Source organism: Sinocyclocheilus anshuiensis, unplaced genomic scaffold (assembly GCF_001515605.1).
Source record: "Sinocyclocheilus anshuiensis isolate Anshui unplaced genomic scaffold, SAMN03320099.WGS_v1.1 scaffold991, whole genome shotgun sequence".
NCBI classification, from domain to species: Eukaryota; Metazoa; Chordata; class Actinopteri; order Cypriniformes; family Cyprinidae; genus Sinocyclocheilus; species Sinocyclocheilus anshuiensis.
This window is the reverse complement of record NW_015547702.1, coordinates 673,108-682,407: the sequence shown is the minus strand read 5'-3', so window position 1 is coordinate 682,407 and position 9,300 is coordinate 673,108. Positions and strand designations below refer to the sequence as shown.

At 37.3% G+C, this 9,300-nt stretch overlaps 1 pseudogene; it reads left to right on the top strand.

Annotated features, from left to right (window-relative positions):
- LOC107703900 (probable leucine--tRNA ligase, mitochondrial) overlaps positions 1-9,300 on the top strand; it is a 63,905-nt pseudogene that overhangs the window by 45,436 nt on the left and 9,169 nt on the right.

The following is a 9,300-nucleotide window of genomic DNA, read 5'->3' as shown; positions in this document are numbered from 1 at the left end:
CTGAGTTAAATTTCACTAGCCACACCCAGGCCTGATTACTGCCAGACCTGTTGAATCAAGAAATCATTTAAATAGAACCTGTCTGACAAAGAGAAGCATGCTTAAAGAGCAACACATCATGCCGTGAACTAAAGAAATTCAAGAACAGATGAGAATCAAAACAGTTGACATGTATCAGTCTGGAAAGGATTATAAAGCCATTTCTAAGGCTTTGGGACTCCAGCGAACCATGGTCAGAGCCATTATCCACAAATTTAGAAAACTTGGAACAATGGTGAACCTTCCCAGGAGTTGCCGGCCAACCAAAATTACTCCAAGAGCACAACGACGACTCATCCAAGAGGTCATAAAAGAACCCAGAACAACATCTAAAGAACTGCAGGCCTCACTGGCCTCAATTAAGGTCAGTGTTCATGATTCAACAATAAGAAAGAGACTGGGTAAAAACGGCATCCATGAGAGAGGTCCAAGGCAAAAGCCACTGCTGACCAAAAAGAACACAATTATTAAAGGCTCCTCTCAAATTTGCCAAAAAATATCTTGATTATCCCCATGAATTTTGGGCAAATATTCTGTGGACTGATGAGACAAAAGTTTAACTTTTTGGAAGGTGTGTGTCCTATTACATCTGGCGTAAAACCAACACAGCATTTCATAAAAAGAACACAGTCAAACCAGTCAAACATGGTGGTGGTAGTGTGATGATCTGGGGCTGCTTTGCAGCTTCAGGACCTGCCATAATTGAATGGTGGTGGTAGTGTGATGGTCTGGGGCTGTTTTGCTGCTTCAGGACCTGGAAGACTTGCTGTGATAAATGGAACCATGAATTCTGCTGTTTACCAAAAAATTCTGAAGGAGAATGTCCGGCCATCAGTTTGTGACCTCAAGCTCAAGCGCACTTGGGTTATGTAGCAGGACAATGATCCCAAACACACCAGCAAGTCCACCTCTGAATGGCTCAAGAAAAACTAAATTAAGGTTTTGGAGTGGCCAAATCAAAGTCCGGACTTAAATACGATTGAGACGCTTAAACAGTCCATTCATGCTCGAAAACCCTCGCTGAATTCTGAATTAAAACAATTCTGCAAAGAAGAATGGGCCAAAATTCCTCCACAGTGATGTGAAATGCCAGTTATCTTTTTTCCCTTAATAAAATAAATCATTTAAAAACTGCATTTTGTATTTACTTGCATTATCTTTGTGTAATATTAAAATTTGTTTGATGATCTGAATCTTTTAAGTGTGACAAATATGCAAAAAATTTAAAAAACAGGAAGGGGGCCAACACTTTTTCAAACCACTGTATACGTGTGTGTGTGGAAGAAAACAGGATAAATTTTGTCAAGCACCAAAAAGCACTCTTCTCGTGGCACTCATGGAGGTGTTTGATTATGAGTGTACTGTATGTCGCACCTGTGTGAAACCATGCCCTGGTCTCTGCAGAAGTGGCTGAGGAAGCGTGCGTAGTACAGGTGCTCCTTCCCTCCGATATAAACATCCACAGGCATCCAGTGATCCGCTCGAAAGGCCTGCGAGAGGACACCAACACTCACACTGTATCTGTATTACATGAGAGCGGCCACTACGAGGCGCTCATGCACAGACATCACCACTGAAACATGACAAGTGTGTGTGTGTGTGTGTGTGTGTGTGTGTGTAAGAACATATGAAGTAGAAAAAAGTGCAGTGTGCTGTACAGGATTTTTTTTTTTTTTTATATCATCCACCATCGTTTTGTAGCTTTTTTTTTTTTTTTGAAGTATCGGTTCAGGCACAGTACCATTTTAAAAGTATCGATTTGGCACCATTTTCGTAAAATAAAACCCAAACCCTACAAAAGTGCAGGAGTTTGTGCTGGCTTCATGAAATCTTTCATCTGGCTCAGAATTAGACTTTCAAACTGTTTAGGAGTGAGTATATCAGAAATCGCACATTACGTTGAGATAAAAAGTAGAATATATAGTTTTGAATGTACTAGCTATAAAAAAGGAAGCCCTTCCTTTAGTTAAAAGAAAACATCTTATTGGAATCTACCATCTGTTTTTACTCTATAATGTGTTCAGGTGCATTAGCTGAGCCAACCTGAAAAATGTAGGTAACTTTGTTATATAGACTCATAGAAAATATGTGCACTCTGACTCCTGTAAATTGCTTTAGGCCAGCCAATGAGACTTGAGTATAAAATTGAGACAGCTTGTGCCATTTTAGTGTGTGAAACGCATCAGTACTGCGAACAGCCCTCCTCACATCTCACTCACTTCCCGTGTCGCTTTCTGTGGATACTGGAGCCAGAATAGTTTTTATGTTGTTGCCAGGCAACAAGGTAAACAGGCTCACATGAGCGTCTGAATTGGTTCCGAAAAACGCCTGTAATTTCTGTGATCTTAGCAATGATGGTTTCATAATGCGTCTGTGTGTACACACTGTAGAGGAGAGATGCTTATTACAGTAAACACAGCTGCGTCTCTTCCTGAGGATTCAAACATGCAAGATCATCGCACCAAAGACCCTCTTAACATCTTAAGTGATCCAAACACTGGTGGTCAGCACTTAATACCGGTGTAAACGTCATCTTTCAGAGCTGCTCCGTAACATACAACATTCAAAAGTTTGCAGTCAATATTATTTTTTAAAGGAAGTCTTTTCCAAGGCTGAATTTATTTGATCAAAAATATAGTAAAAATTTGAAATATTATTAACATTTAAAACAATGATTTGATTATGTCTGTGATCAAAGCTGAATCATTACTCCAGTCGTCAGTGTCACATGATCCTTCAGAAATCATTTTAATATGCTGATCTGCAAGAAACATTTCTGATTACTATCAATGTTGAAAACAGTTGTGCTGAATGATATTTTGGTCAAAACCGTGATACATTTTGTTTTTCAGGATTCTTTGATGAACAGAAAGTTCTAAATAACAGCATTTATTAACATTATAAATGTCTTTACTGTCACTTTCAATCAGTTTTATGCATCATTGCTGAATAAAAGTATTAAAGGGGTCATATGATGTTGCTAAAAAGAACATTATTTTGTGTATTTGGTGTAATGAAATGTGTTTATGCGGTTTAAGGTTCAAAAAACACATTATTTTCCACATACTGTACATTATTGTTTCTCCTCTATGCCCCGCCTTTCTGAAACGCGTCGATTTTTACAAAACTCATCGGTCTGAAAAGCGAGGTGTGCTGTGATTGGCCAGCTATCCAGTGCGTTGTGATTGGCCGAATTCCTCAAGCGTGTGACGGAAATGTTACGCCCCTTACCATACTGTGATGCCTGCGGCAACCACATGTGACGACTCCGGACTGGACTCCGCTTCGTCCACATTGAAAGCCGATCTGGCGATAGACAGCTTGAAGTTGATGTATTTCCTCAGCGACCAGCACGGATCAGCTCCAGGCATGACGAAGCGATATCGTCCTCTTTTGGAAGACCAAACAAAGTAGTTTCGCTTTCACAACGAAGCACACAGCGCCTTCACGACATGGCGGCGGCAACAACAATACTACAGCGAGAATAAAAGTTAAGCCTTCTTTCTTTGCGTGAACATTTGGGCGGCGTTATACAAATCTTCCCACATAGTGACGTAGACATGTGGGGACGTGTTAGAATGAGCCGTTTTAGGTAGGTGTGGCTGACTTTTTGCAACTTTACAGATCTTCTTTCTGCACCAAGAGCTTGTAACACCCCAAAGAGAAAGGAAAAATTGAAATCGCATCATATGACCCCTTTAAATAATTAAAAAACTTTTTTTCACAGGATATTTTAAGTTATGTTACTACAAGGTGTGGACAGTTTTAAAGTAGTCAGATAAATCCTAGTGTGATGAGATCCATGTGATATATTTACATTATTGACATAAGTGCATTGAGCGTTTATGGGTGACATGAAATTTTTGGTTACTTTTTCATTTTTATTACTTTTTAAATTGTATTTATTTCCATGATTTTTCAATTCTAGAAAGCACACTTTTAAAATTCCCGTATATATCTAGGTTTTCCAAGATTGTGGGAACCCTTGTTCTTGAAAAAAAAAAAAAAAAAAATGTAATTTTGCATTTGATTTTTAGCTCTTTATGCTCGTTTTCTCATATTTTAAATCATTTTAATATATTTACTAATACTATATTGCATTTACAAATGGTGAAAAACCTGAAAGAAATGAAGAGCCGTTACAGGACCTACTGTACATACACTTTCAAGTATATGTTCATAAAAAAAAAAAATGTACCTACAATCCAGATCTGGGTTTAAAGAAGTATGTGCATCCTATTCTTCAACTAAACATTAGCAACAGTGTATGAGAGTTAAATCACCTCCAAAAGCACCTGCTGTACTCTATCTAGCTGTTTTTAGCACAACAACACGTTCTGTGTGAACGTCCTGATCTCTAACCTGTCCATCAAGTACAACACCACAGTTATACCAGCGGTCTGTTTTAACGTGATGCTGTGTTTGCGATGGCAGGCCCGTCTGTGGGGTTTGGACACCAAACTGAGGGTCTAGAGACGCCCAACCCATCCGTCCTCAACAAGAGAGAGCGATCAGAAGCCAGGAAGATCTGGGAGAACAAGAACTACGCCATCACACAGGTAAAGCCAGAGATGACAGTGATCATTATATGCCTATATGTATTTCTCATTGTTTTCCTGGGGCTGTTGTGCTCAGAATGCACAGTTTACCTGGTTGTAGCATAAATGAGCACTAAGGTACTTACTAAACACTATTAAATACACCAGTGTTGTACCAATAAATGTAGTTGTCACCACCTATTAACTGAATATTTACAAAGCCTCCAACCATGACTAATGTTTGACATTAATTAATATAATAAAAACTGTAATATGTGACCCTGGAGCACAAAAGCTGTCATAAGTAGCACAGGTATATTTGTAGCAATAGCCAATAATACATTGTATAGGTCAAAATTATGCCAAAAATCATTAGGATATTAAGTAAAGATCATGTTCCATGAAGATATTTTGTAAATTTCCTACTGTAAATATATAAAAACTTAATTTTTGATTAGTAATGTGCATTGCTAAGAACTTAATCTGGACAACTTTAAAGATGATTTTCTCAATATTTAGATTTTTTTTGCACCTTCAGATTCCAGATTTTCAAATAGTTGTATCTCGGCCAAATATTGTCCTCCTATCCTAACAAACCATACATCAATGGAAAGCTTATTTATTCAATGTATAAATCTCAATTAAAAAAAAAAAAAAACCCTTATGACTGGTTTTGTGGTCCAGGGTCACATATAATGACTGAAATATTAAACTGTATGCTGCTTGCAGAAAACTTTAATCAGGATATGCAGGTACTTTTGAATGGCCCTGAATGTAGAAAAGCATTTGCTGCAGAAGATGTAGTTTCAGCATCTAGCAGCAGAGGCTAATAGGTTATGCTAACCAACCAAACCAGTTGATATGACCACTTTAACTAGTATTCAGGAAATGGTGATGTGTTTCACTCTTTGACCAGTGAGGGTCACTGCATCACCCATCTATATTTGTTCCATTCTGGTAGAGTTTCTTTGTTTTGTTTGATATGTTTGGCTTGTAATTAATTTTAAAAGCACCAATATTTTATGCATGAATGATATTTTCTCAATTCATTTGAAATTCACTACATGACACTTTAACAGAAATACTGTTAAATGCTCTCTGTGTTACATAATATCAGGAGCCGGGTTTGGGCGGTCATAAAATAACACCTCTTTTCAATCAAAGCAGAATGTATGTTCGGTAACATCTGAACGCTGTAAAACATTTCCATTTACTTCAAATGAAACATTATTAAAGGGATAGTTCACCCAAAAATTAAAATCCTGTCATCATTTCCTCACCTTCAGGTTGTTCCAAACCTTGTGTTGAACACAAAAGAAGATATTTTGAAGAATATGGGTAACCAAACAGTGGTCCCCATTGACTTCCATAGTATGGAAAAAAAATACTATGGAAGTAAATTCGGGACCAACTTTAAATTTTTTTCATTTTTTTCCAAAATCTCTTATTTTGTGTTCAACAGAAGAAATAAACTTATACAGGGTTGAAACAACTTGAGGGTGAGTAAATGATGACAGAATTTTCATTTTTGGGTGAACTATCCCTTTAAGTATCAAATTGGCTGTACAAGTTATTTTAAGTCATATTTTTTAGATCTTGTCTAGTTGAATCTCGTAAAACTTCCAAAAGTTGAAATTGGTTCAATTATATTTATTTTTTACATTTAAAACATTTGAGCATTTAGAAGATGCTTTCATCAAAAGCGAAAGCAATTCGTCACAGAGCCATCAATATACATTGTATAATGCTTTTATTCAGCAAAGACGCATTAAATTGACCAAAAGTGAGTGTAAAAAATTTATTTATTTATTTATTTATTTTTACTAAAGAATCTTGAAAAAAGTGTCATGGTTTGAACAAAAATATTGGGCAGCACAACTGTTTTCAACATTGATAATAATCAGAAATGTTTCTTGAGCAGCAAATCAGCATATTAGCATGATCTCTGAAGATCATGTGACACTGAAGACTGGAGCAATGATGCTGAAAATTCAGCTGCGCATCACAGCAATAAATTACAGTTTAACATATACTCACACAGAGTGAACTAAGTGAACTATTTCTTGAACAGAAGGCTGCATACAGTGGGAAAGTGATCTTACATGTGGAATGTGTATATGTAGTGTGTATAAATAGGCTCTCTAGGGCCGGGATTGATTTTGCGCTGGTTTAAAAGGGCCTGGACTGTACAGAGCCGCTGAGCCTCACAATCATTGATCTTCTGCTGGGAAAAGCCGCTGTCATCAGCTGTATCCTTCCTTGGGTGAGGGCCTCGGGAGGATAGCTGTTGTTCTTTTCGTTCTGATGTGGAGTCTGCCTGATCGATCTAGTCTCAAAGCACAACAAAAGAGCAGCTTCCAGCAGCAGAGATCATGTGTTCACACGATCAGTGAATAAACCTCCATCCTCATCCCTTTATTCATGTCAGAGAGTAATGAGGCACCTTGTGACATTCAAGCTCTGAAACCTAGTGAGCTGCCTCGCTGTATGCTACCTTCATAGGCAACTGTCTTCTAAGAAACATCCGAAGTGACCGAACTGAAATGCTCTACATAGACAGCAACACATGCCACAACATGACGCACTCCGGAGGCTTGACTCACAACTGATACTCAGAATTTAGTTTGGTGTGCTTACATGCTTACAAAGCACCAAAGTAGCACATAAAGTAGTTTTTTTTTTAATGTTTGGGGTCATAAAGGTTTTTTTTTTTTAATAATGTTTTTGAAAAAAGTCTCTTATGCTCATCAAGTCTGCATTTATTTGATCAAAAATATTAAATATATTACAATTTAAAAGAAGTGTTTTCTATTGTAATAGTAAAATGTAATGTATTCCTGTGATCAAAGCTGAATTTTCAGCATCATTACTCCAGTCTTCAGTGTCACATGATCTTCAGAAATCATTCTAATATGCTGATTTGCTGCTTAAGAAACCCTTCTGATTATTATCAATGTTGAAAAATATTTTTGTGGGATCTGTGATGCATACAACATTGACAAATACAGTAAAAAGTTTAAAAGAACAGCATTCATTTGAAATTTTGTAACATTACAAATGTCTTTACTGTCACTTATTAAAATGCATCCTTGCTGTATAAAAGTTTTTTTTTTTTTTATAATTTTTGATGCTTCATAGGGTTCTTTGATTAATAGAAAGTTCAAAAGAACAGCATTTATTTGAAATGGAAATCCTTTGTAACATTATAAATGTCTTTATTGTCACTTTTGATCAAGTTAATGCATCCTTGATGAATTAAAGTATTAATTTTTATGTTTGAACTTTAGTGTATGTTTGAAGGAAACTGATATCTAACATTGTGCTGAATGAAGTTAAGCCATGTTATTCTGTTGACAGGTCACAGGTCACTTCACAGAAGACTTCCTGTTTAATGCGGCCATCTCTCGGCTCATGGGCCTGACCAACACACTCTCAGTAAGTCATCAACAATCATCAAGAATAATGTGCTTGGAAATCCAAATGATTGATTGAGCTTTCTGAACTTTTTATTGTGTTTTCTGCTCTCTTACCGTAGCAAGCCTCGTCTCGGGTGGTTCTGCACAGCGTGGAGTTTGAGGAGGCTTTGGCATCGCTCTGTGTGATGGCGGCACCCATGTGTCCACACTTAGCTTCTGAACTCTGGGCAGGTATGACACACACACACGTGCACCTCAGTATGTCAAAATATGAAAATACTGTCATCATTTACTCCTCATGTTCCCAAAGCTGTTATTTGAAGGTAACAGTGGATGGACACTATAAAGCTAGAAAAAAGTGTCTTGTGTGCTAAAACCTCTGTAGTCATTCAGTACACTTTTAAAAATAAAGGTTCTCCACAGCGATGCCATAGAAGAACCATTCAATCAAAGGTTCTTTAAAGAACCATCTCTTTCTTAATCTGAAGAACCTTCTTTCGCCACAAAGAACATTTTGTGAAACAGAAAGGTTCTTCTCATGTTAAAGGTTCTTAATGGAACCATTTAGACAAAAAAGGTTCTTCTATGGCATCGTGAAGCACCTTTATTTTTAAGAGTGTAGCTGAAATTGAAGTTGTTATTCACTGAAAAGCTTCCTCTTCACAATTGCTCTGAAATCTTATTCTCGTTTGCATGTATTCAAATACAGTACATGAGGCCGTTCCTGCCAAGTTTGCATTAAACTGATAGGAAGCATATATAGTTAATACTGGACCGGTTTCATGGTGTTTCATGGTTTCATGGAACATTAAATGAAGCAGGTCAGATGGGTGGATGCTGACCTTCAGGGAAACATGTCCATTTAGCAGCTTATCTAATCCTGAAAAAGTCCGTTACACCCTAACATATGCAAGCATGAAGCATTGCACGTATCACACATACTGTACACAAGCCTCCCTCACTGTTCCCTGTGCTGTCATTTACTCCACACTGCAGCTATTGTTCATGTTCCTGGTGAATATCTGCGCTGTGAATTGATAAGAATACTTTTATTTGTATTTGACCCTGTGACGGGTCCATGATCAGTGTTGGGGGTAAATCATTGCTAGTAACGCGAGTTCCGTAATCAGATTACTTTTTCCAAGTACATAGTAAAGTAATGCAATACTTGCAACAAAATATCTGAGTTACTTTTTAAATTAAGTAATGCAGGTTACTTTGACATCTCTTCTGTAATGTGTTGAGAGAAATCGAGAGTGAGGTGCAGAGGCTGAGAAACCTATTCATTTCACTTTTGGTGTGAAAGA